Raw genomic sequence first — 27,154 nt, 5'->3', positions numbered from 1 at the left:
GGGCAAAGCCGCTGAAGCTACAAGTACAACAGCGCTGGCCGGGTCATGTTGCCAAGACAGAAGACCACCGTCTTCCAAAGATTGTGCTGTTTGGCGAGGTGTCCTCAGGGCCGAGGGGCACGAACCGAACGTGGGTGCCACCCAAACTGGAGAGAACAAACCGGGGGTTCTGATTGGTTGAAATCACCGCACATCTCAGTTCAAACCAATCCAACACTGCGGGTGGCTCCCGTTTGGTTGGTCACTTTCTCGTGCATCCAGCCCTGGCCACCGTGACAGAGGAGCGCCTCAGTAGAGCCACAAGGACGCCCTCAAGAAGGCACCAAACTCTTGCGCCATTGACCACCGCCAGTAGGCCAGCAACATGGAATCGACAGGACAAATATTTTCCAAAATCCTGTGCTAAAACATAACTAAAATATAATATACATAAGAAATACGCTCAAATCTGTTGATAGAACTATCTCTCTATTTCTGTCTCTCTCTCTGTCTATCTCGCACGTACGCATGCATGCACTCACGCATGCACGCACGCACGCATGCACACAAAATCTCCAAACTATCTCATGTATAAACAATACTCATTCTACCTGACGCGCTCTCGCGCTCTCTCTCTAGCTCTCTCTAGCTCTCTGTAGCTCTCTCCAGCTCTCTCTTGCTCTCTCTAGCTCTCTCTCACTCACACCCCCCCCCCCCCCGCTCGCAATAGGCTACCTCATTTCTAGCATAACGCGAAAATGTGTCGAATCACTGCAAGTTAGCGTGGGCAGAGATAAAAAAACAAAAACTGATAAAAAAAAGAAACCCAGACATTTTATATCGCTTCGAAAAATCAAAACCCACCCGGGGCATTCTTTGTTTTAATTTCTGTGTGTCTTACGGAGTTTTAAAGGTGCTGTGTGGTGCTTTAGTGATGGACATGTCAATGATAAGTTTCAGGACGGCGCAGCAAAAAGGGAGAGAGAGAGAAAAAGAGAGTGGGAGAAAGAGAGAGTTAAAGAAAGAAAAAGAAGAGAGAAAGAGAGAGAGAGCTAGAAAGAATTGAATTGAACTTTATTTAACAAGGATTAAGATTTAAGGCTACGCCTTTTCTTACAATCTGTCCTTGGGACGCATAGACACACAATTATATGATTAAAAAATAAATTTAAAAAGTTAAAAAGTTAACCAACAAAAGGTCGGAAAACTTCAGTAGTGATAAAAAGATGACGATGATGATGATGATGAAAATGATGAAAATGATGATGATGATGAAGATGAGGCATAAAGAGCATACATAATTATGTGGTTATTCATAAAATCAAATGCATACTATGCAGGTAATTGGGTGCGTCTCAGAATCTCGTCCTCTGTTTGTGACATTATCACCAAAAGTAAAATCTTCCCAGAAAACTTTGATAATACTATTTACACACTTCTCAGGGTGTACCTTTTCAGTTTAAACAAGAAAAAATATAACATTGCCTTTAGTTTGCCATATATTGAGCATTATTTGGACCATGTGTGCAAAATCACCCGTGTAACATGGAAAAAATAAAAGACAAAAAAACTGCATTTATAAGGCTGAAAACGACTTTTATTCAGTTATTATTGTTGAATCACAAGCCATTATAGAGTTCAATATGAAATGACTACATGCAAACAACAAAATAATGTTTTTTTCAAAGTTCCATGCATTCGTCAAAATTTCAATACAAAAATGAAAATTAATTAATGATATCCTGATCAGAACATGTTGATACATGGCATTCATTCAGTCTTATTGACATTTAACCTTCACAATAGCATATATACAAAGATTTGTTGCTCTAAGACAAAATGTTAGAAAGTTATCCCAAAAGAATGCAAAATGGTCACCGATGTAACATGGAAACATCACTTTTGTAACAAAGAAACGGTTATGCTTTTTCCCACAAACTTTACTAAATGAAGCTGATTTTGCAACCAGATTCTTCATAGGTAAAATGCCAAACACTAAAACAGGAACAGAAAGAAAAAAAGCTGGACAAAATCAAGCAAACTTGGCCCCAAAAAAGAGAAACATTAATGAAAAGTTCATCACCCACGTAACTCGGAAACGAACAACCAGACATGTATTATAAGGTTTGACATGAAGAATGCAAATGTTCAAAAGTGGTTCATTCAATTGTTGAGAAATAAACCAAAGGCATTGGTTACATATAGAACAGTTGCCACTTGCAGTTAATTAATTTATTTTAAAAGAAATAATGCCCCCTGGCATTGAAGGTGGGGTCACAAATCATGGTTGCATCAGATGTAGGGACTAAGGAAATATCATCGATCCCTGGAATAGTAGTTCCCCTCCGGTTTCCTTCGAAGGAACGTTACCACCAGTTCATCAGGTCGAATCTCTTGCACCTGAAACATGCAAGTACCTGCGATTTCAACTAAAAATTGATGCAATATGTGTACTAGTTTCACTAACATGAATTTGTTTAATGTCTATCAAGATTTTGATGCATCCACATTCACTGGCTAAAAACAAAATAAAGTAATTATTTTGTTCAGACTTACCATTCCATTGAACATACAACTTTTACAATTAAAGAAAACATTGACACTTACCGTTCCTTTAAATGGATTTCGGAAATTTAATTTTGATCATAATTTTTTATATTTTTAATTTTCAGAGCTTGTTTTTAATCCAAATATAACATATTTATATGTTTTTGGAATCAGGAAATGATGTAAAATAAGATGAACGTAAATGTGGATCGTTTTATATATATAAAAAAAAAATTATTACAATTTTCAGATTTTTAATGGCCAAAGTCATTAATTAATTTTCAAGCCACCAAGCTGAAATGCAATACCGAAGTCCGGCCTTCGTCGAAGATTGCTTTACACAAATTTCAATCAATTTAATTGAAAAATGAGGGTGTGACAGTGCCGCCTCAACTTTTACAAAAAGCCGGATATGACGTCATCAAAAGTATTTGTCGAAAAAAAGAAAAAAACGTCCGGGGATATCATACCCAGGAACTCTCATGTCAAATTTCATAAAGATCGGTCAAGTAGTTTAGTCTGAATCGCTCTACACACACACACGCACAGACAAACAGACACACACACACACATACACCACGACCCTCGTTTCGATTCCCCCTCTATGTTAAAACATTTAGTCAAGTTTTGACTACGTGAAATCGAAAGAAAAACTATTATTAACAAATGTGTAGCCTAATTTTTCACTTCATAGAATATCATAGCAGCAAAAACTCACCTTTTCTTAAGAACCTTGGGTGTTGATCACTGTCGTAACAAAATCACAGACTTCGGAAACATTCTCGAAATCTTTCTTCGCTGCTGGAAGCTGAACTATTTCTCTCTGTAACTGCGCATGCGTAGTCACCCGCACCTCTAAGTTTGTTTGTTTGTTTATTTGTTGCTTAACGTCCAGCCGACTACGCAGAGCCATATCAGGACGAGGAAGGGGGGGATGAAGGGGGCCACTTGTCAAGCGATTCCTGTTTACAAATCCACTAACCCATTACTTGTGTCCCAGCAGGCTTTAGTAAAACTAAATTAATACCTACTGGAAGATTACCAGTTTCCAGTATGTTAAAATAGGCTTAACCTATCTACTGCTGGACTTACATCAGAACACTAACAGATTAAACTATACATGAATCGCGAGACAAGCGGCAAGAGAAGAGATTTTTGGAAAAAATACAGGTGAATGAGCAAGAAGGCAGAAAAAAGAAAAGAATTCATGAAGAAAAAGAGAGCATGACAGGAAAGAGGAACCAAAAATCTACCTAACAGCAAACTAGAAAGCTCCTGCGGTTCCAAAAACAGGAGGGGCCTTTAATTTCATAACCGCAGTGCCCCACTGCGGGACCGCACCTCTAAGTCACTACGCGCAAAATAGTTCTAATCTTTCTTCAAAACTCTGAACATTATTTGCAAAACCGTTCACCATCGTAACGGAATTTTGAAGAAGCATGTCATATTGCGCAACTTTCAACTTAGTTTGAAGATGCAATTTTGAGAAAATAATACTTAAATAACATTTAGCTTAGCGATTTTCTATGCCCTTTCATGTCAAGATCGTGTTGAAAATGAATATGCAAATTCTAAAGTTCAAATTTAGGACTTGTTGCTGTTGCACGCGTGCGGAAACATATGTTACGACAGTGATGGCAAACTTTCAAGCGATTAATTTCGTTTAAAAAAACAATTCTGTGGACAAAATAACATTTCAACTGTCAAGTACACTTAAACCAAACACACATAACAAAAATAGCAGTCCTTGGACATTCTAAACGATTCTTGTAGTGAGGTACAAAACTAGTTGATGGTTCATGTCACAGATCAGACCTTCATTTTTCACGCATTTAATCATTTCTTTCGCAAAACAACCTTCATAATAATCATGCAAAATACTCAGTTTTGTTTGTACTATTTCTTTATTCATTTTACTTCTCAAACATACCAATATCATGATTTAAAATTCAGTATGTTTCAATTGTGGGCTAATTTGATTATGGCACACACAAAAGGATCAGTTTCTGAGACGCACCCAATTATAAATACAAGCTGGTAGCAATCGAACATGTAGCAATAGTACAACAAAAATATGTTCAGAATATACATTGCACAGCATATCTTTGACGTAATACTAAGTGTGGCAAATCAAAACGCGTTAAACTACTCAGACATTATGTGGTTTTTAACACATTTTTTAAAACTTTTTAATGACTTTAAGTGCTTAAAGGATGATGGAAGTGAATTCCAAACTGAAGTACCCGAAAAAGCAAGCCTGGTCTTTTATACAGGTCAATTTGTGGAATTGTGGAAGTTGACCGACCCATAATTATCTGTGGGTAGCTTTATTAGATAATGATGTAATGTAAATCGGCACTTTACCGTAATACCATTTATGCATGAAAATGGCTTTGTTTAACTTGAGATGCTTTTTCCAGTGGAACAAAGTTAAGCATTTTTAATTTCATATCTGTTGAGGCATTATCTTTTACGATGAGTTTGAGAGAGAGGGAGGGAGGGGCAGAGACAGAGAGAGAGAGAGAGGGAGGGAGAGAGAGACAGAGAGAGAGGGAGGGAGGGAGAGAGAGACAGAGAGAGAGAGGGAGGGAGAGAGAAACAGAGAGAAAGAGGGAGGGACAGAGAGAGAGAGAGAAAAAAGAGAGAGACAGAGAGAGAGAGAGACAGAGAGAGAGACAGAGAGGGAGAGAAAAGAGAGAGAGAGAGACAGAGACAGAGAGAGACAGACAGACACAGAGAGAGAGAGAGAGACAGAGACAGAGAGAGAGAGAGAGAGAGAAAAGAGAAAGAGAGGGGGCACAAAAGACAGACATAAAGACTGAAAGACAGAGCGTCCGTGCGTTCGCATAAAATATGTGTGTGTGTGTGTGTGTGTGTGTGTGTGTGTGTGTGTGTGTGTGTGTGTGTGTTCGTGCGTGGGTGTGTGGGTGTGTGTGGGTTTGCGTGCGTTGATGTGTGTGTAAGTGACTGTGTGTGTGTGTGTGTTTGTGTGTTTTGCGCTAATAAATAAATCTAGAAAGAGAAAGGAGAGAGACAAGAACACATTGAACAAATTGATTTCCCTGGCAAACATACCCCATTACTGCAGATGACATTTTGTGCACCGGCCCTTCCCAAATAACCCTTTCGTGAATTAGTTTCTGGTTAAAAATATTCTGCGGGAAAGCCCTGGGAATGCATGGGATTTTTTATTCGACAATCGTAAAAATGAGAACCACTGAAAGAGAGTATGGCCTCAAACACAACCAAAGAAAAGAAGAAAAAAATGGTCCCCTACTTTTCATATCATGCACTCCTCTTTCGATTCATCGCGTTCGGTTGTTTCTTCCGGTGTTGTTATTGTTGTTGTCGTTGTTGCTGGTGGAGGTGGTGGTGGTGATGGTGATGGTGTTGGGGCTGTTTGTTTGTTGGCTGATTGTGATTGCATCTGAACTGTCAATATTTATGTCTTCTTGTGTAAATATTGTGTTATCAGTAACAGATAAATATTGTTCCAGAGTCGCTTCCGACAAGAGAAAGCTCGTTCAACAAACCCATCTGTCTCAGTGCAAAAATGAGGTATCTTTCTATATCTGCAGCTATGATAAATCATAAATTAACCACTGATGCATGAGATATATATTTACGTTTTCTTTTTGACACCGTTTGGTTTTTGAGCTGCGCGCAAAAAATAATAATCATAATTATTTTGTTCGTGATGAAAGTCGCTTGTTCATTCCAATGCTTTTGAGGGGGAATCGAGACGAGGGTTGTTGTGTACTGTATGTGTGTGTGTGTGTGTATGTGTATGTGTGTATGTGCGTGTGCGTGTGCGTGTGTGTGTGTCCGCGATGCACGGCCAAAGTTCTCGATGGATCTCTTTCAAATTTGGTGACCATATTCAGGTACACCCCGGACACAACCTGGTCGATGAGATATTTTAACACGTGCTCTCAGCGCGCAGCGCTGAACCGATTTTGGTTTTTATCTGGATCCATTCCCAGTAACTCTTCCTTATCTTCTCCAGTGTTTTCAGCGTTTATTTCCCTTCCTTCGAGTGGCATCAATCCATATTGGTGACTGCGCGTGAGAGCGATAAATTAAAAGACCAAACAATACTGTACTCAGGTGTGAACGAAGATGACAAAACAAATAACAGCGATGTTTCGACCCAAGCGTCTTCTTCAGGCACATAAACAAAGAAGGAGAAGAAAAAAAAGAAGACAGACGATAAAACTAGAAGAAGAACTACAGATGTCACGATTCACAAACCAAAACAAACGGATATCCCTTGGGGTCGAAACATCGCCATTATTTGTTTCGTCATCTTCGTTCACACGTGAGTTTAAGTATCGTTTTGTTAATTTTATAGTGTGGACTTTATCTTTAATTACAACTTGCACTATTCCAGTTATGACCCGATTTCAGCATCAGACAGGCAGAGAGGAAAAATAATGTACATATAGACATATATTATAGCTGCGAGCCATCAAACAAATCTCAAATACTGATCCGACACAGCGCTTGGTACCCGACCAGCTGAGCGCGAGCACTATCTCATGCACACGACCCGGCAGGCTCTCTCTCGCTCTTATGAGGATGTCCTTTCGTAAAAGGTGAGCTCACATTCCAGGTTCCCCTGAAATGGAAGAACGTCTAAAGGTTGTAAAGGTCTAAGTTTGTGCAGAGCAGTTGTTTTGTCAGTTATTCTCCTCTTGGTCTGTTCTATCGTCTTTCTTCTTCTTTTTTGTGTGTGTATTTTTGTGTTTTTGTGCCTGAAGAAGACCCTTAGGTCGAAACGTCGCTGTTATTCGTTCCGTGTTCGTCATTTTAACGTGAGTACATTGCTTTTTGGTCTCTTTATTGTTCCCTCTCACGTGCAGTCGCCATTGTTTAATACTAAGGATGAGGATAAGATTTCATCTAGTCCTGTCAGGTTACCCTCATGGAAATTCGCACTGCTTTCTCATTGTGGAAAGCGTGCTGCCATACAGTACGGCGCTAGGTGTATTCCTGTAGCCAAGCCTTGAGACTTTGTCACGATCGGGTGACAGAGACCAAGAAAGTGCAACTCAGTGGAGTGCCTGTTCTTGGTCGAATGTATGATAGAAAGCGCCTGTGCGTGATATTGGACACAGCAGTTTTTGCTGACAGTGCTCCCGAGCACGGATGTTTTGAAACGCACGAGCTTCACAGTGCGGGTTTCTGCTGTCATAGGGCTGACGGTTTTTTTGCTGACAGCGCGCACGGGATTTGCAGGGATTGAGTTTCTCGTGTCTTTTTTTCTGCTTGGGGAGGCAGAATCGTGTATAGCTGGACTGGTTTGGTGACAAGGTCAGTCACGTGTATTTGGCTAGGTGGTCTGTCAGAGACTCAAGGACGACACACTTGACACCCAGCGGCAGAAGAGGAAGGATCTAACACACAGTTACTAGAGTATGATGGTTTTTCACCGAGTATTATATTCGGCACTCTAGGGGAACTTCCACAAGTTATTCCTTTCCTCTGCCACGTATTTTGCTGAGGACAAGTCGTCAAATTTCCTTCGTCGGCGATGGCTTTCGCATAAGGATTCGACAAGGGGTTCTGGACGTTTTGGGTCACTGTTGACGAACAGAGACTGTTCCAGGGAGGAAGCGGACTTTGCTTCCATTGAGAGTACAATCATAGGCTTTTGAGGTAATAAATCATTATTTAACGCTGTTGATGAGTCTGTGTTGTGGAATGAAATACTCTCTGTTGTTCTTTCCAGGTTAGCGCATAATTTACTCTCTGTGACGCTAAAATACTAATCTGTATATGGTTTTTGCAGATAGGGAGAGAAGGACGGAAAATGGCTGTTTTGTTGTTGTAAAAAGTCAGTTTTGTGCAGGCCCACGTGCTCGATGAGATATTTAAAGATGACATGTTTTAAGGTGGTGGGTGAGGGGTAGCTGACATGTTTAGTGCACCGATGCTTTCTGTTTGCAGCCTTCCTTCGTTTCGTTCGTTCGTTTCGTTCGTTCGTTACGTACCTGTAACATCTGCACGGCTGACTCTGGCGGGAACTGTTGAGGCTACGCTAACCAGGAGACCGGCTAACCAGCGGACCGGCTAACCAGCGAACCGGCTAACCAGCGGACCGGCTAACCAGCGGACCGGCTAACCAGCGGACCGGCTAACCAGCGAACCGACTAACCAGCATACCGGCTAAGCAGCAGCAGCAGAGATAAAGCTAAGTGCACCATGTCGTACGCACCCCGTTGACCACCGTTGTCTTTTCGTATCTATGATTTCATTGGAGTAGGGACAACGTGGGGTGTGGACACCTGCACGAACTAGAGCTTTTCGAACAGAACATTCTCATTTGACTGTATTTACACGGGTTCAGCGTGTTACTATAATTTTCTACATACTACTGGCATTTTGTCAGTGAACACTGGGTTTTTACGTGTTGAGAACGTAAAAGGAACATATTTTGAGTGAAGGCTCGAGGGAGGTGGAGAGTTTATACATAAACAGGCGTCTGAAACTTATACTTTTGTTGACTCTATTTAATTGTATGCCTGCGAGAGTGGATCGTGGTGTGGTTAGTTAATTAGTAGTAATTAACCGGTTCATAATCACCTTGAGTGATATATTGAAACGTGACACGTGGGGGCCAAGCCGGGATTTACTCAGTTAATTTCCAACTGATAAAGACCCACCAATTAAGGATAACTAAGAGCAGATAATCTCGTCAGTGCTCGACTTATTTTCTGCTTGGTGCTACCCTTTTTTGTATAGTTTTGATCATATACCACACCTTAAGCGATTCACATCTTGCAGGAAATGTAAATTGTAATTTGTGAGTTATTGTATGCGCTAACTGTGATTACTTCCCTTTCCTTTGTTTGTGAATCTTTGTTGTTGTACGTACAGAGTTTTCCGTTGCAGAGAGCTGAGCGGGGTTAGCGGATTTGTTATTCGTTTTACTCAGTTTTCTCTACATTGTCTCGCATTCTGTAACAGGTTACATTTCTACCGTCTTGTTTTACTTGGATTTTTCTCCATATTTTGACTTTGTTGGAATTTTGGGGGGGAAGGGTCCGAGGACTTCTGTCCTAACCAAGGCTGTGGGAGACACTCTGTTTCACCGCAAAAAACAGCCGATAAAATAGGCCACGGCTGTGGGAAACATTTTGTTTTACCGCAAAAAGCAGCCATAAAGTAGGCTACGCGTTTTGTTCTACACTGTTTGGATTTTTCTTCTGCATTTTCGGTTGCTGGATTTTTGTATCCACCGCTTTCATCACCGCGTGTTCTAGCTATAGCTGCGTTAGACTTACTTTTGTAATAAAGCTTTGCTAAAACTAACCATGGCTACAGGGGGATCTCCGACGAGGAGAATAACTTTCGAGACTCCTGGCAGTGAGGAACAGACAGAGCGAGACGCACGCGTTAGAGCGCGTAGTTTGCTTAAGCGCAAGGAGTTAGAACGTAAAGAAGACATAGAGCGACAGACGAGAAAAGAAGAGCTTGACAGACAAGAACGACAGGCCGAACGGGACAGACAGGACAAGAAAGACGAACGTGACAGACAGGAACGGAAAGAGAAAGAACAGGCTGAACTTGAGAGACAGGAACGACAGGCCGAACGTGACCGACAGGATAAGAAAGACGAGCTTGAGAGACAGGAACGACAGGCCGAACGACAGGCCGAACTTGACAGACAGGAAAAGAAAGACGAACGTGACAGACTAGACCGGAAGGAACAGGCGGATCGCGATCACCAGCTAGAGCTAGCTAGGCTACAGGCCGAGAAGGGTACGCTTACTCAGGCTAGCGCGCCGACGTTTGTTGCCGACCGTACGAGACTGCCGACGTTCGACGATGACAAGGACGAGCTCGACGACTTTTTACGCCGGTTTGAGCGCATTGCATCTGACCAGAAGTGGGAAGAGGCCACGTGGGCTAGCCGCCTTAGCACCTGCTTGAAAGGACGCGCATTGCAGCTCTACAACGCTTTGGAGGACGACGAGGCGAGAAACTATCAGGCACTAAAGAAGGCGTTACTCCAGCGCTTCAACCTGACTGCGGAAGCCTACAGACGACGTCTGCGTAACAGCAAGAGACTGAGCGGCGAGCTGAGTCATCAGTTTGTGGCACGCCTTAACCTCTACCTGCGGCGCTGGGTGGAGATGGCCGAAAAGGACTGGACCGTCAACGACCTTGCCGACCTCATAGTCATGGAACAACTGATGTCCAGCCTGCGACCTGAGGTGGTGACCTTCGTGCAGGAGCACCAGCCAAAGACTACTCAGGAGGCAGCCGACTGGATCAGAGTGCACGAGGACGCCCAGGCGATCTCCGGCAAATCTTCAGGCTCACGGCCAGGAAAAACGGGAAATTCGGGTTCTTCAGGACCCAAGGACGGGAAGGACGATCAGGGACACAAGGGATCGAGTTCCAGATCTGACATCCAGTGTTACTACTGCAACAAGCGGGGCCACGTGAAGAAGGACTGCCACAGGAGACAGGCTGACCAGAAGGGCGTTCACTTTGTTGGCAGCGAGGAGTTAAGGGACGTCACGAGCTCATGCACAATTCCACAACTCTGCGTTCCGTGCTCCAGGAAACATTTCCAGCCCCACTGCAACGTCTACGTTAACGGAGTGAAGGGCGAAGGTCTGCGGGACACAGGGGCAGACATGATAGTGGTTCGGGCGAGTCTAGTTCCAGCTATGGCCTACACAGGAGACAGCATCAGGGTGAGAATGGCCGAGGCATCTCACGCTTACGACTTGAACACGGCAGTGATCAAGGTCGTAACCCCGTTGTTCACGGGGACCATTGTGGCCGTCGTCATGGACGATCCTCCATGCGACTTGCTCATTGGAAACCGGGTTCAGTTTGTGGACGGCGTCACCAGGGAGGTTCCCGTTTATCGGTCTCCCGACGTCATTTCAGTGCTCACGCGGGCACAGGCGGAGCGAGAGGACAAACCTCTCAAACCCCTACCTGCTGCACGAGCTGCCCTGGGGAACGTGACCCCCGCGCTTCTCGCGAAGGCTCAGGATTCTGACCCGACCTTAGCTACTCCTCGGGAGCACGCGAAGTCGGGGAAGGTGAAGCTGAGCGGGAAGCATGGGAGGTCAAGGTTCCTCAGGGACAAGAAGTTGCTCTACCGTGAGTTCAGCAACAAGGAAGGTGCATTCAAACAGGTTGTCGTGCCTCGCGAGTTTCGCGAGGGTGTCATGGCAACGGCACACGACTCGATTCTGGGAGGTCATCTTGGGACCAAGAAGACCACGGATCGTGTCTGGCGCCACTTTTACTGGCCCGGCATCTGCACGGATGTCCGACGTTTCTGTGCGTCCTGCGATAAGTGCCAGAAGGTGGTTGCCAAAGGAAGGGTGAGGAAGGTCCCCTTAGAGAAGATGCCGCTCATCGACGAACCCTTTCGTCGGGTGGCAGTGGACATCATCGGGCCCATCTTGCCTGCGTCTGAGGACGGAAACAGATACATTTTGACCATGGTGGACTACGCTACTCGATACCCAGAGGCGATCCCTCTGAAATCGATTGAAGCCACACGAGTAGCTGAGGCTCTGGTTACTATGTGGTCCCGGCTGGGAATTCCATCAGAGGTACTCACCGACAGAGGCACGCAGTTCACGGGAGGAGTGATGGCGGAGGCAGCACGACTGCTATCACTGGAGCAGCACTTCACCACTCCTTACCATGCTCAGTGCAACGGACTGGTGGAAAGGTTCAATGGCACCTTGAAGACCATGCTGAGGAAACTAGCTCAGGAGAAACCACGCACGTGGGACAGGTACATCCCAGCATTGCTTTTTGCATACCGCGAGGTTCCTCAGGAGAGCTTGGGCTTTTCCCCATTCGAGCTGTTGTACGGCAGACAGGTACGCGGTCCCATGGCTATCCTGCGTCAGGCTTGGACAGACGAAGAAGCTGACGAGGAGGTGCAGACGACAGCGACCTACATCGTAGAACTCAGGAACAGGATTGAAGAGACCTGCAAACTGGCTCAAGAGAACCTGGGAAGAGCAGCACAGCGTTATGCGCGAGGATTCGACCGCAAGGCACGGCCGCGCAGCTTCAAGATTGGAGAACGGGTGTTGCTACTTCTACCTGTCAAACACAACAAGCTACAACTGCAGTGGCAAGGACCTTTTGAGGTGACAGCGAAAGGTGGGCCAGAACGACTACCGGATCGTCATGAACGGGAAAGCACGCCTGTACCACGCCAACCTGCTGCGCGCCTACATAGAGAGGACAGCCTACGGGGAGAAGAACAAAGACCAGAAGAACAAAGACAAGAAGACAGAGAAGGTTGCAGTTATCAGGGGTGCAACGAGGGGTTGCTCGTTCTTGAGGACGACCTTTCTGTCTGGAAACAGACCATCAACCTCTGCAATATCTTCAGGTTGCAAGGTTGGCAAACGCCAGACTTATGCGCTGGGCGTTGATTCTCCAACCGTACCAATTCACGGTACGCGTCATTCCGGGCGCCAACAATGTTGGAGCTGACTTTCTCTCTCGGGCTGTAGAGGAGAACATGACTGTGAGCGAAACCGAGGTTTCGTCTTGAAGAGGGGAGGTGTGTCACGATCGGGTGACAGAGACCAAGAAAGCGTCACTCAGTGGAGTGCCTGTTCTTGGTCGAATGTATGATAGAAAGCGCCTGTGCGTGATATTGGACACAGCAGTTTTTGCTGACAGTGCTCCCGAGCACGGATGTTTTGAAACGCACGAGCTTCACAGTGCGGGTTTCTGCTGTCATAGGGCTGACGGTTTTTTTGCTGACAGCGCGCACGGGATTTGCAGGGATTGAGTTTCTCGTGTCTTTTTTCCTGCTTGGGGAGGCAGAATCGTGTATAGCTGGACTGGTTTGGTGACAAGGTCAGTCACGTGTATTTGGCTAGGTGGTCTGTCAGAGACTCAAGGACGACACACTTGACACCCAGCGGCAGAAGAGGAAGGATCTAACACACAGTTACTAGAGTATGATGGTTTTTCACCGAGTATTATATTCGGCACTCTAGGGGAACTTCCACAAGTTATTCCTTTCCTCTGCCACGTATTTTGCTGAGGACAAGTCGTCAAATTTCCTTCGTCGGCGATGGCTTTCGCATAAGGATTCGACAAGGGGTTCTGGACGTTTTGGGTCACTGTTGACGAACAGAGACTGTTCCAGGGAGGAAGCGGACTTTGCTTCCATTGAGAGTACAATCATAGGCTTTTGAGGTAATAAATCATTATTTAACGCTGTTGATGAGTCTGTGTTGTGGAATGAAATACTCTCTGTTGTTCTTTCCAGGTTAGCGCATAATTTACTCTCTGTGACGCTAAAATACTAATCTGTATATGGTTTTTGCAGATAGGGAGAGAAGGACGGAAAATGGCTGTTTTGTTGTTGTAAAAAGTCAGTTTTGTGCAGGCCCACGTGCTCGATGAGATATTTAAAGATGACATGTTTTAAGGTGGTGGGTGAGGGGTAGCTGACATGTTTAGTGCACCGATGCTTTCTGTTTGCAGCCTTCCTTCGTTTCGTTCGTTCGTTTCGTTCGTTCGTTACGTACCTGTAACATCTGCACGGCTGACTCTGGCGGGAACTGTTGAGGCTACGCTAACCAGGAGACCGGCTAACCAGCGGACCGGCTAACCAGCGAACCGGCTAACCAGCGGACCGGCTAACCAGCGGACCGGCTAACCAGCGGACCGGCTAACCAGCGAACCGACTAACCAGCATACCGGCTAAGCAGCAGCAGCAGAGATAAAGCTAAGTGCACCATGTCGTACGCACCCCGTTGACCACCGTTGTCTTTTCGTATCTATGATTTCATTGGAGTAGGGACAACGTGGGGTGTGGACACCTGCACGAACTAGAGCTTTTCGAACAGAACATTCTCATTTGACTGTATTTACACGGGTTCAGCGTGTTACTATAATTTTCTACATACTACTGGCATTTTGTCAGTGAACACTGGGTTTTTACGTGTTGAGAACGTAAAAGGAACATATTTTGAGTGAAGGCTCGAGGGAGGTGGAGAGTTTATACATAAACAGGCGTCTGAAACTTATACTTTTGTTGACTCTATTTAATTGTATGCCTGCGAGAGTGGATCGTGGTGTGGTTAGTTAATTAGTAGTAATTAACCGGTTCATAATCACCTTGAGTGATATATTGAAACGTGACAGACTTTCGCTGTGAACTTCGGTTCTTCATCGTGCGCAAGCATACACATCGGACGCGGGTTCTTTGCTCTTGCACTTTGTGAAAAGCTTGAAATCAGAGCAGGCACTTTAAAACAGCAGAAAGAAGCGTATTTTATCTTCACAAACACTGAGGCCAGACAAAGTTCAGAATCGACATGATTGTAGCCCTTGGCATTCCGCAGCAGGAGTGGGCAGGAACGGAATCAAATTTACGATGCTTTCTGACCCATTAATAAGAATGTTGGCCAGCGATGGAGTTCTCTCTGTCTCAGTCTCTCTCTCAGTTTCGCTCTCTCAGTCTCGTTCTCTGTCTCGCTCTCTCAGTCTCGTTCTCTGTCTCGCTCTCTCAGTCTCTCTCTCTCCGTCTCTCTCTCAGTCTCTCTCTCAGCTCTCAGTCTCTCTCTCAGTCTCTCTCAATACTTTCAAAAAACACCTTTCATTGTATTTAATGTTAAATTACGAAAAATCACAGTGATGGAAGACTTCGTTTAGTTATATTTTCATTTGTCCAAAGCATCAGTGTTCATTATATCCACACAAAAACACTCAAAGCTTTAATAACACATTTACTCATGCATGTGTATTCAGCATTGTTTTCACTACGTTACATATACGACGCTTTATATTTGTGTATAATATGTATTGTGTAAATATTCATATGTTGTTTTTTCTACCTTTTTTTCTACGTTAATATCCGTGTAAATATGTGATTAGATTAGTCCCCTCTCTGGGCGAGGGCTGGTTGAAAAAAAGCTCGTTGTATTGCTTATGCCACAACCCTCGAAAAATAAAATTTTATTTGATTTGATTTGATTTGATCTCTCTCAGTCTCTCTTTCACTCTCTCTCTCTCAGGATTTCTCTCTCTCCCTCTATGTCTCTTTCAGTATCTCTTTCTCTCAATTACTCTCTCTCTCTCTCTCTTTCAGTATCTCTTTTTCTCAATTACTCTCTCTCTCTCTCTCTCTCTCTCTCCCCCTCTCTCTCTCTCTCTCTCTATTTCCCTTTATCAATTTATTCATCTCTTCCACTTTCTAAAGGATACCCCCTCTCTCTCTCGATCCATCTCTCTCTCACTCTCTTTCCCTCTTCTCCTCCTCTCTTCTCTCTCCCCCCCCCCCCAATCCTCATCCCACTCGTCTGGTCCCCCGCCCCCCCCCCCCCCCCCCCTCCGCTTCCCACTCTGATGACAAAGAATCACAATGACTGTCTCAAAACAAGCGGGCACTGAAAACGTCAAGTGTTTTCGTAGCAGCAAGTCAGACGACGTAATGCCGAACAAATATTTTCCATTCATCAAGTCTGTGGGCACCATTAGATGAAGGTACACTCCATTCCATCAGTGCAGTGCGAGCCAGTTATTTTCTTCCTTTTTATATTTAGTCAAGTTTTGACTAAATATTTTAACGTAGAGGGGGGAATCGAGACGAGGGTCGTGGTGTATGTGTGTGTGTGTGTGTGTGTGTGTGTCTGTGTGTGTGTGTAGAGCGATTCAGACTAAACTACTGGACCGATCTTTATGAAATTTGACATGAGAGTTCCTGGGTATGAAATCCCCGAACGTTTTTTTCATTTTTTTGATAAATGTCTTTGATGACGTCATATCCGGCTTTTCGTGAAAGTTGAGGCGGCACTGTCACGCCCTCATTTTTCAACCAAATTGGTTCAAATTTTGGTCAAGTAATCTTCGACGAAGCCCGGGGTTCGGTATTGCATTTCAGCTTGGTGGCTTAAAAATTAATTAATGACTTTGGTCATTAAAAATCTGAAAATTGTAAAAAAAAAATAAAAATTTATAAAACGATCCAAATTTACGTTTATCTTATTCTCCATCATTTGCTGATTCCAAAAACATATAAATATGTTATATTCGGATTAAAAACAAGCTCTGAAAATTAAATATATAAAAATTATTATCAAAATTAAATTGTCCAAATCAATTTAAAAACACTTTCATCTTATTCCTTGTCGGTTCCTGATTCCAAAAACATATAGATATGATATGTTTGGATTAAAAACACGCTCAGAAAGTTAAAACAAAGAGAGGTACAGAAAAGCGTGCTATCCTTCTTAGCGCAACTACTACCCCGCTCTTCTTGTCAATTTCACTGCCTTTGCCATGAGCGGTGGCCTGACGATGCTACGAGTAAAATGGCATTGCGTTCAGTTTCATTCTGTGAGTTCGACAGCTACTTGACTAAATATTGTATTTTCGCCTTACGCGACTTGTTTTCTGTTCTTTTACTTTCAGGTTTTCCTTATTCTTTGTTGCCTGATCAGAAAGGAGGGGGCGTGTACGGATGCTGTCACGTGTCAACTTTCCGTCACTTTATTAGCAACCGCAGTATTGTGAAATGTCATTGGAAAGAGGTTTTTGGGGTCAGTTGTCAATCGTTTTCTGTTGCATGAGCTCGTATGCGCAATGGCCCATGTAATCAATATGCTAACAGGAATTAAAACTGAGGATTCTTCGGGTAAATGTATGCATCGACGACTTTTTGAACATCTTCTGGGTAATCATTGAACATCTATGATATAATACTACTTGTCATATAGGGTCACATCCATGCTATAATACTTGTCACTTCAATATTGGAAATAAATATGACAACCCACGTCAATAGTCAGTATGGACACTGTCACACAATGTCTTGCCGTGTATGGATTGTTCTTCGTCATTATGATCCTTTTGTTTCTCGTCGTTACCTTTTGTTTCACAGTTCAAGGATATTGATAGAAAAAAGCGCCGCCTCAGCTTTTTTCATGGATGAATATGATATATCGTCATCAAACCCATTTATCGAAGAAATGAAAGGCACGTGAGGATGCCATCTGGAAGAATTGAAATGTAAAGTTCATTAAAGATTTGTGGTGTGGTTTTCTCGGTATCGCTCTACGCGCACGCCCAAACATACACACATTAACACGTACATCCTCAACCCCCTCTCGATTATCGGTCTACAGCCGTGCATTCAGTCAAATATTGACAAAATGGAAATAGAAAGAAAGAAAGAAAACAAGAAAGAAAACAAAAGGAACAAATGAATGAGAAAAGTAAAGGAATGAAACCGGAAAAATACACAAAGAAAGAGAAGACATTTCTCATCATCTGTATAAACTTGGCAAACAAAATGTATTTAAAGTTTGACTGAAATGACACATGCATGAATATGTTTTGTAGAAGTACATCATGTGTTGCAATATTGTTTTTGCTGAGTTGATATTGCAAACCTTGCTCTAACCAGGCCAAGGTAACTGATATGCTGTCAAGATTTTGCGAAAACGCGCTACCGTAACGATACTAATCATCAACAGAACTGCTTGAAAATGATGGTGCTAGCCATATCACGGTGTATAGTATACCACAATGGTCACATTAATACTAAGTAAATTGTGGTTAAAACGGAAACTCTGCGCCGTAACGATTTCCATACGCTAGGCTATAAACCTGTCATTAAAACGTACACGATTGTGATTTGAAATTCTTCTAATTGTAATCCATTCAACTATAACTCGTACCATGTGATTCGCAAAGTTTGACATAACACATAAACGGTCTCTCCCGCAAGTGAACATTTACGGTTCGTCTGAATGACCTCTTTGTGTCATAGTCTTGTGTGATTACTGCCCTGATATTTACAATAAAGATGATCATAACTTTGATCCATTTTCTCTTGGTCACCCTTCTTCAAAATCTGACCTCGGCGTTACTCAGACGTGTGTGATTATTGCTTCAACAATATAGCTCTGACTATGTATAAGCAATATTTACAGTGAAAATGATCATATCTAAGATCCATGTTGTGACAGTCACACTTTTGCTAAATCTGTCATCTGCGTGACTCAGTCGTGTGTGATTATTGCTTCAATAATATAGCGCTGACTATGTATAAGTGTAGCCAAGTGCTAAACTGGCTACTAATTCGTTATAATCTTTTTATGTCATTCCTGTCTTTTGTATTTATTTATCGCGACGGGGAAAGGGGGGAAAGGGAGGAGATGGGATAGAGCCACTTGTCAATTGTTTCTTGTTCACAAAAGCACTTACCAAAAATTTGCTCCAGGGGCTTGCAACGTAGTACAATGTATTACCTTACTGGGAGAATGCAAGTTTCCAGTACAAAGGACTTAACATTTCTTACATACTGCTTGACTAAAATCTTTACAAACGTTGACTATATTCTATACAAGAAACACTTAACAAGGGTAAAAGGAGAAACAGAATCCGTTAGTCGCCTCTTACGACATGCTGGGGAGCATCTGGTAAATTCTTCCCCCTAACCCGCGGGGGGGCTGTCTTTTGTAAGTTTTGCCCATCGCTTGTGTTTTGTGTAATGTCATTATCTGTTCTAAGTTAAATTTTGATATGCTCAGACACCTGTAGGTCGTAAACTCGCTCAGTCAAGCAGTATGTAAGAAATGCTAAGTCCTTTGTACTGGAAACTTGCATTCTCCCAGTAAGGTAATACATTGTACTACGTTGCAAGCCCCTGGAGCAAATTTGTTATTAGTGCTTTTGTGAACAAGAAACAATTGACAAATGGCTCTATCCCATCTCCCCCCTTTCCCCGTAGCGATATAACCTTCGTGGTTGAAACAACGTTAAACACCAAAAAAAGAAAGAATATCTATGATCCATTTTCTCATAGTCACACTTGAGCAAAATCTGTTCTCTGCGTGTCTCAGTCGTGTGTGATTATTGCTTCGATAACATTCACACAGATCTGACTAGATCTAAACAATATCTGCAATGAAGAATATCATATCTTCGCTCAATGTACTTGTGTAAATAATGTCAGTTCTTATGAAAATAACCGTTGACTTCAGATAATATACTGATTTATTGAACTGGGTCAATCAGATTCAGCGTCACAAACTTATTTTCTTTTGACAGTTACCGGTTAAGGCCAGGGATTGCACGAAGATGTGTCCCAAACACTTTTTGTTTGTTCTGAGCATTGTTATTTTGTTTGAACACCGTATAATCTTTGTGCGATGTAATTTTGTCATCGTCAACCTCTTCCTTTCAATAAAATGATCATTTTCAAAGTATTTTGATTAAGATGTGACACTTTAGAAAACTATTGACGCTATTTTCTCAGAATCGTGTTTTGCGCACCAGTGCCGTCATTAGGAAATACTCATCTTCTAGACTAACGGTTCAGTCTGTTTGCTCTCTTTTGTATTTTAACCAGAAATTATGTCTTTGTGCAATAAAAGATCTAGAGACTTGTTATGAATTACCCAGGAATAATTTTAGAAATTGTCAAAGTACAAAAACTTGGCTTTTACGGTGATTTGGGTTTTTTTTGCCTATGATATGTACTCAGGAAACAAAATATGATCATAAATATGAAGACCTGTTTAGTGTTAAATAAAACATACTTCAAAGTTCTATCTATCTTTTTCTGGAAGAGAAATGTTTCCCCAAAACTATATGTTTTATCCAAAAAAGATTCACACAAAAATGTCAATTTTGACTGGTAATTCATTCAGATATCCGTCCATTAATTTCCGTGCCATCTCTGCACACAACCAATCAAATTCAGTGTTACTAACTGAGGACAAAAGAACGTTTTGAAAGTTACCAGTGGAAGTGCTCGCTGTCAATCTACGATAAAATTCAGTGTCATAAAAAGGAGCGGGTTGACAAACATAAAACATCAATTTGACAGTTACTGGTACAAAAAAACCCACCACCATGCGCAGAGCCAATCACATTCAGTGTCACAAACTGAGTTTTCAATGAAACGTCAATGTTGTGACACTTGCTGGTAACTGTGCAATATATGCAGAGCTAGTAACAGTCAGTGTCACCAACTTGTTTCGACGAATAATTACGCATATTGACAGTATTACTTGTTAGGCAAAAAAAAAAAAAAAAAGTCTGTTTACAGAAACATAGGCCAAAAAAAATAGGGTCGGTAGGTCGGGATTTTTTTTTAATTTTTATTTAAAAAAACCCCATATTTTTAAGTTATTTTGCCAAAAAACAAAGACTTTATTTTTTTATTATTTTTTTTTTCCAAATGCCCAAAAAAAGTCTAGGGTCGCGCAAAAAAATTAGGGTCGATCGGGATACCGTAAACAGACTATTTTTGTGTGTGGGCCTTATAGTGCTCTTTGCGTACAGCCAATCAATTCAGTGTTACAAACTGGGATAAAAGAAATCGAGAGAAAAACGAAGTGTTCACAGTTTCTGTTAACAGCGCTTCGTGCGCAGGGCTAATGAAATTCAGTGTCAAACTATGGGGTTCAAACAGCGTTCTCACAAAGCAAACAAAAAAGACGCGGTACATGCAAACGAGTATGCTTAAAATGACAACATATAATGCACACCATATACGCAAATGGATTTTTGACAGATTACAATCGCCTAATGATAAAACACCACAGTGACCTCGGAACCGATACTGTAACTGTTCACGGAAGCTGTATGCAGAGCTACAGAGGCAGGCAGACAGACATTCTTTCTTTCTTTCTTTCTTTCTTTGGTGTTTAACGTCGTTTTCAACCGTTCAAGGTTATATCGCGGCCGAGGCAGACAGACAGCGAAAAGCGAGAGAGAGAGAGGGAAAGAGACAGAGACAGAGAGAGGGGGGGGGGGGGGGAGAGGAAGAGGGCGAGGGCGAGAGAGAGACAGAAGGGTCGCGGGGGTAGGTACGCACGTGCTGATATATGCCTGCACACATATACGCGGTAAGAACATGCGAACGAAAGCACGAGAGCTCGTTTTATTACTCCGTTAAAGGCACAGTAAGCCTCCAGTAAACCATCACAGATACTGTCAGGCTTTTACACACAGTACAAACACCCTTTCATTTAAACACTCACGGCTTGAGAACATCCTAGGTGCCCTCCGTAAAGAGCGAGCAATTTGCAAAGAATTTATTTTTGCGTGGTTTATCTTACCCCTGAGCCATCATGAACCCGTGTGGTCCAGTTTCCCTTTTTCACAATGTAGTCGTCAGTAATTTGAATGCGAGTCGATGTGAGCTTATCTGCAATAGCACGTTATTATGTACCTCTGACTATTCACGAAACAAACTGCTGTAGGTCACAAGAACTCTAGCGATGGCTTTTGACTGTTCAGAGGAACTAGCGATAGGCATAAACCGTCGTCTGCTACGAGAACCACGACCTTGCGTGACCCTGCTTCCGGGCTTTTCTTTTTTCAAACTTTCAAAACTTCGAATTGTACTGATCTTGTCTCGATGAAAAAAGAATTCTTTTATGATTTAATAATGTTTGTGTAACAAGCTGTCAATTTATTATTTAGATTTTAAAAGTTAGGTCTAGCGCCAAAACGCACCACGGTCCGATTGTCTGAGAGACAATCCGCAAAATTAATTCTTTAAAAATTGCTCGCTCTTTACGTAGGGCACCTAGGATGTTCCCGTTCGGTGAGTGTTTAAATGAAAGGGTGTTTGTACTGTGTGTGAAAGCCTGACAGTATATGTGATGGTTTACGGGAGGCTTACTGTGCCTTTAAGGTACAGGTGCACACAAGCACAATCACAAGATGACACAGACACATATGTAGGCCAGTACACATACAGACAGACAGACACACAAACAGACAGACACACAGACAGTCAGACAGACACACCGATGCAGACACAGACACAGACAGACGCACTGTGCTACTGGTACAGTCTGGCTTCGAGTAAGTAGTAGATGAAACCTAAGCCAGTCCGACCTTACATATATATGCAAAAACAATAGTTAGGATTGGTTAAGTTTAAGCACAGAGTCGTACACGTAGGCTATCTATGCCAAACCATCGGAACCCTGCTCACACTACGACATTTCGTTTCTTTTTTTCTGTGAAGGAGTCACATCCTTCTGTAGCCATGTTCCAGGGTTCCTCTGCCCAAGCCAACAAAAAAGGATCGATATGGAAAGAACGAAAGTGAGAGAAAGAGAGATAGACAGACAGCAATAGAGAAAGAAGGAAAGTACGAAAAAGAAAGAAAGAATATGTCAAACAACGGAAAGAATATTTTAGAAATGAACCAAGATCGATAGGAAAGCAGAAAAAGAAAAAAAGGAAATTTAAAAAAAACTAATCAAATGGACAGAAATTATTCAAACAAATGCAATCTTCCAAATCTTGATTCTCTCCTTCAATCCCATCCTTTCTTCATTTTTACCGCTCTCTCAACTCGATAATGGGGGAAAAAACGATAGAATATTGTCCGCTTTACAAAAATCCAAATTATCAGGCAACGACCTTAAGATCCAATTATTGATCAGCACATCCTCCTACCCCTCATTTACTTTCTCGAAAACAGTCAAACAAAACGGAAAGTGGAGTGAAGGACACAAATAATTCAATTGAATGAAACATCGTTAACACGAAGATAAAATCACTTCAAAAATCATGAAAGGCAAAGAATATAAGAAGGAGAAACAGGGAGAAGGAGAAACAGGGGAAAAAAGAAACATTGCAGGTAAAAATGAAAGAAAAAGGAATCAATAACGACAATATAGAAATTAACGTGAAAACAAAGTATTTGTTACCGACCTTTCTATTAAAGCGCGAACAACTCCCATCGGTACTTTGGTGAAGGCAATAGGCAGGAAAAAGTCAATGTTCCGCTCAGAATTGAACGAAGATCACGCAGTCGTTGGAATTTGTGACACTTGTTTTTGCAGCAGCTTTGCACAAGGCAAATAAGTGTCTACTTTTGTCGTCAAAAATGAAGCAGGAATCAATTTCTTAAAAACTTGTTGGACGTGTTCTTTGCTGTAACACTTTTTAGACTTTCGTTTGACGGAAGTTCAAAGTGCTTCGTTTCTTACTGATACCGATGAACTTTCCCTTTAGTGGAAATAGTTTTCTTCTGGACACCGGTTCTTTCTGAGTTTTTAACTTTCTCCTTTTCAGTTCCTTTCTTCTCAGTTTTCTTGATAGAGTTTTGTTACAGCTTATCAAATTAATTCAGTCTGCATTACAGAATCAACAAAGCAGCAGCAGCAAAACTAACTTTAGTCTCGTGGTATCAATCAAAAACCAACAAAATCTCCAAATCCTTCAGTCTTCAAGTTCTTCTTTCTTCCTTCCTTCTTGCCCTCAAAGTCTCGTCTCCCTGTGAGCTCCCTCAAATCTTGCTTCCCGCCAACTCAGACAAGCGTTTGGTGCAACTCCTGAAGCGGGTGATGACGGCAGCCGTGGTTTATTGCTTGCGAAGTCTCGTCTCGGCAACACAAGCGAGTGGTGTCCACTTGCTGTCTCGGCGGCGAGCGGGGACGGAAAAGGAACGAAGACGTGGGAGCTGGGAACTTTGTAGGCGTAAGAAGACTCGATAGCCAAAGACTTTAGCGCTGCTGTCGAGCTAGCCCCCGAAGGCAGATGTTCTCAGTCTTGTCTTGCCTTGGCGTCGCTGCGACCAGTCTCCGTCTCTCTTCCTGTCTCTTGATCAGATCTGTTCCTACCTGTCTCTTTTCTCACTGTCTTCTGCTCCTGTATAGCACGCCGCATTAAGTTCGCTCTCTGCTGTAGTTCTTTCTTCCGCTCTCCCTGTCTCTCTCAGATTCTGCCTCGCACTCTCACTTTCTCTCGCCGTCTCACCTTCTCGCCTTTCCTGTCAGTCGCGCGGTGCGTGATGTTCGGGTGGCAACCAAATAGGAAACTAAACTTGAAGAGACTGAGATCTCGATGCACGTTTTATTTATATGAAAGGGTTACGCTACGGTGAATCGATTAATCACGCAAACCCGCTCGCTCACGCAGTACTGACGGGGACCGTGAGTTTAACAGTGTTCATCGGACTGACCATGCGGCACGCAGTTGTTTGTTTATTTGCGTGAGGTTGTCTGTGGCGGAAGAGAGTGGGAGGTGTTTATTTGCGTGAAATATTCTGCGGGACAAAAAAGTGGGAGGTATTTATTTGCGCGGGATGTTCTGTGGCGTACAAGGATGGGAGGTAAATATCAGTTGTGTGAGATATTCTCTGGTATAAGAGAATGGTAGGCATCAAAGTTCATTTACATACAAAAGAATGACTCAAAGGGAAAAGGAAGAAAGAAAGAAACAAACAAACACAGGTAGAAACACGCGGGGAAAAGCAACAACCAACAAACTAAAGAACAAGCAACAAACAAACAACAGACCAATTAAACAACAAAACAAAACTGATAGACAATTACAGAAAACAAACAAAGAAACAGCAACAACAACAACAACACAATTAACAACAGCAACATGAAACGCGATTGCATTAATGGACAAGTTATCGAGAGAAAAGAGATGAGAAATGACAAAATCATTAAAAAAAAAAGAAAAAAGGAGAGAATAACACTATAATCGGGCAACAGGTTCATGGGTAATGATATGAAACAGGTGAAACAGTGAAACACAAAAACCGATAAACAGATCTCGTCACCGAAAAATGCGTGAATTAGCGGACCGGGAGAAGACGCAGAAGAAGATCGAATAACTTATTCTGTTTTAGGGAGCAACTGACAAAGGGTAAGCGGATCAGTGAGTGAAAACCACATCATGTTTAAAGAAAACTATTTCATTTACAAACGAAATAAAGTCATCGTTATCATATCCTTAATCATCTTTAGCAGCGGCAATATCATCATCATCATAATCATCATCATCATCATCATCATTGTGCCTGCCCGTGCAGGGCCTCTTTTTTAAATCGGGTTTTGAACTCTCTTTTTTTGTATTCGGTTGTACTGTTTGTTTAAGTGATTCATGACATGTGGACAAGTTTGTTGTTTGTTGCTCGTGAAACGTCCCTTACTTTCGTGTTTTGTGTGTGTTTTGTGTGGGTCTCAGCTTGGCGAGTTCAGCCTTGATCAAGCAGCCTCGTGAAGTTGTTTGTTTGTTTAGTGTTTCACGAAAAACGTGTTTTTGCGTGTGCTTTGCAGTTTCTTATTTTTATATGGTGAGCTATTATTCAGTTTTGTGAGTTCGGAGGTGTTGATGTTAGACAGTTTTGGGTGTTGAGATTTGTCGTCCTGTGTCCTTCCACTGAGAGGGTTGTGTTGTGATGGTGTTGTGTGAACCTGGAATACGGTAGGGGAAAGTTATCTTTTTGTGTATGAGAAATCTTGTATTGATTGATGTTGTGTATGCTTACTTTTCCTTCCCTTTTTCTCTTTGTGTATGAGAAATATCGTATTAATTGATGTTGTGTATGCTTACTTTTCCTTCCCTTTTTCTCTTTGTGTATGAGATCTTGTATTAATTGATGTTGTGTATGCTCACGGTTTCTTCCATTTTTCGTTCTTTCTCTTCATTCTGTTTGTCTGTCTGACTTTGTCTTCTTTTATTGGTTTGTCTGTCTCTCTCTCCGTCTGTCGGTCTGTCCGTCTCTCTTTCTTTCTCTCTTTCTCTCTCTCTCTCTCTCTCTCTACTTCTCTCTGTCTCCGCTCTTTCTCGCCTTCTTTCTCATTCTCTGTGTCTCTTTCATGTTTCTCTCTCTTCTTTTCTCTTTTCATTCGCTCTACCCTTTTTTCTCTTCAGTTTATAAGCAAGAAATATGTGTTAAATATGTGTTTAAGTTAATAGTTGAAATTCTGTAGGGAACTGTGTTTTTTTGTTTTGCCCACAGTTTTCACCTCTCTCTCTCTACCGTCACCAAATTAAAAAGAACTAGACCAACAATGAGTCTGTGTGTCGGTGAGAGTGTGAACGTTACCAGCATACACCAAACAATGAGGCTTCCATACAACAACATCACAAGCGGATCAGGGGCAGTCACAATCATCATCATCATCATCATCATCGTCTTCATCATCATCTTCATCTTCATCATCGTTGTCATCAACAGGAGCCGCAGAAGCAGAATTAGCATCGCCATCATTAAAAAAGCAAAGCCTTCCCAACAAAACTGTTATATTTTCAGACGCTTGGTTTGTTCGCCAAAAAAGCAGCTTGTTAAATGCACATTCTTTCTAAGCTCTAATTCCTACACACACGCTACATGTCCACAATAGGTTAGTGGCTTGTGAGGACGTTAAACCCCAATTAGTTCCCTCTACCAGCCTGATGCTGCTTTTAGCCAGTACACAACAGACTGGAAATGAAAACATAAATGTTCAAACGAAAAACAACAGCTCCTCTGCGTAGATGCAAACACCCCAAAAGCCTAGATCCACAAAAAGACATAATTAATTCCAACCGGGTACACACACACACACACACACACACACACGCACACGCACACGCACACACACACACACACACACACACACACACACACAGGTTAAAACGGGTACACACGGACAACAGGAATAGCAGACGCATTTCCTTGACGACGGAGATTCATTTGCAGGTGGCAGTTGACGAATGACGTCACACGATCCTCTTACGTCAAGGTCCGTGCCCGGGTCGGCATGATATAAAGTCCACGAAAAGTGGAATGTGCTGAGTCAGTAGCCTCAAATGGTTGACAAACAATTCGTGAACAGCTAATATTGATCACATA

At 42.5% G+C, this 27,154-nt stretch overlaps 1 protein-coding gene across 1 annotated transcript in view; it reads right to left on the bottom strand.

The window, feature by feature from the left end:
* LOC138962605 (molluscan insulin-related peptide 7-like) overlaps positions 1–24,379 on the bottom strand; it is a 53,777-nt gene extending 29,398 nt beyond the window's left edge. Inside the window, exon 1 of the mRNA XM_070334479.1 lies at positions 24,280–24,379. The gene's annotated coding sequence lies outside the window, so the exon portion shown is untranslated. The remainder of the gene's footprint in view (positions 1–24,279) is intronic.
* Positions 24,380–27,154: the final 2,775 nt, after the last annotated feature.

The sequence above is a fragment of the Littorina saxatilis genome, linkage group LG3 (genome assembly GCF_037325665.1).
Source record: "Littorina saxatilis isolate snail1 linkage group LG3, US_GU_Lsax_2.0, whole genome shotgun sequence".
In the NCBI taxonomy this organism is placed as follows: domain Eukaryota; kingdom Metazoa; phylum Mollusca; class Gastropoda; order Littorinimorpha; family Littorinidae; genus Littorina; species Littorina saxatilis.
The sequence above is the reverse complement of the archived record's forward strand: the minus strand, read 5'-3'. Positions and strand labels throughout refer to the sequence as shown.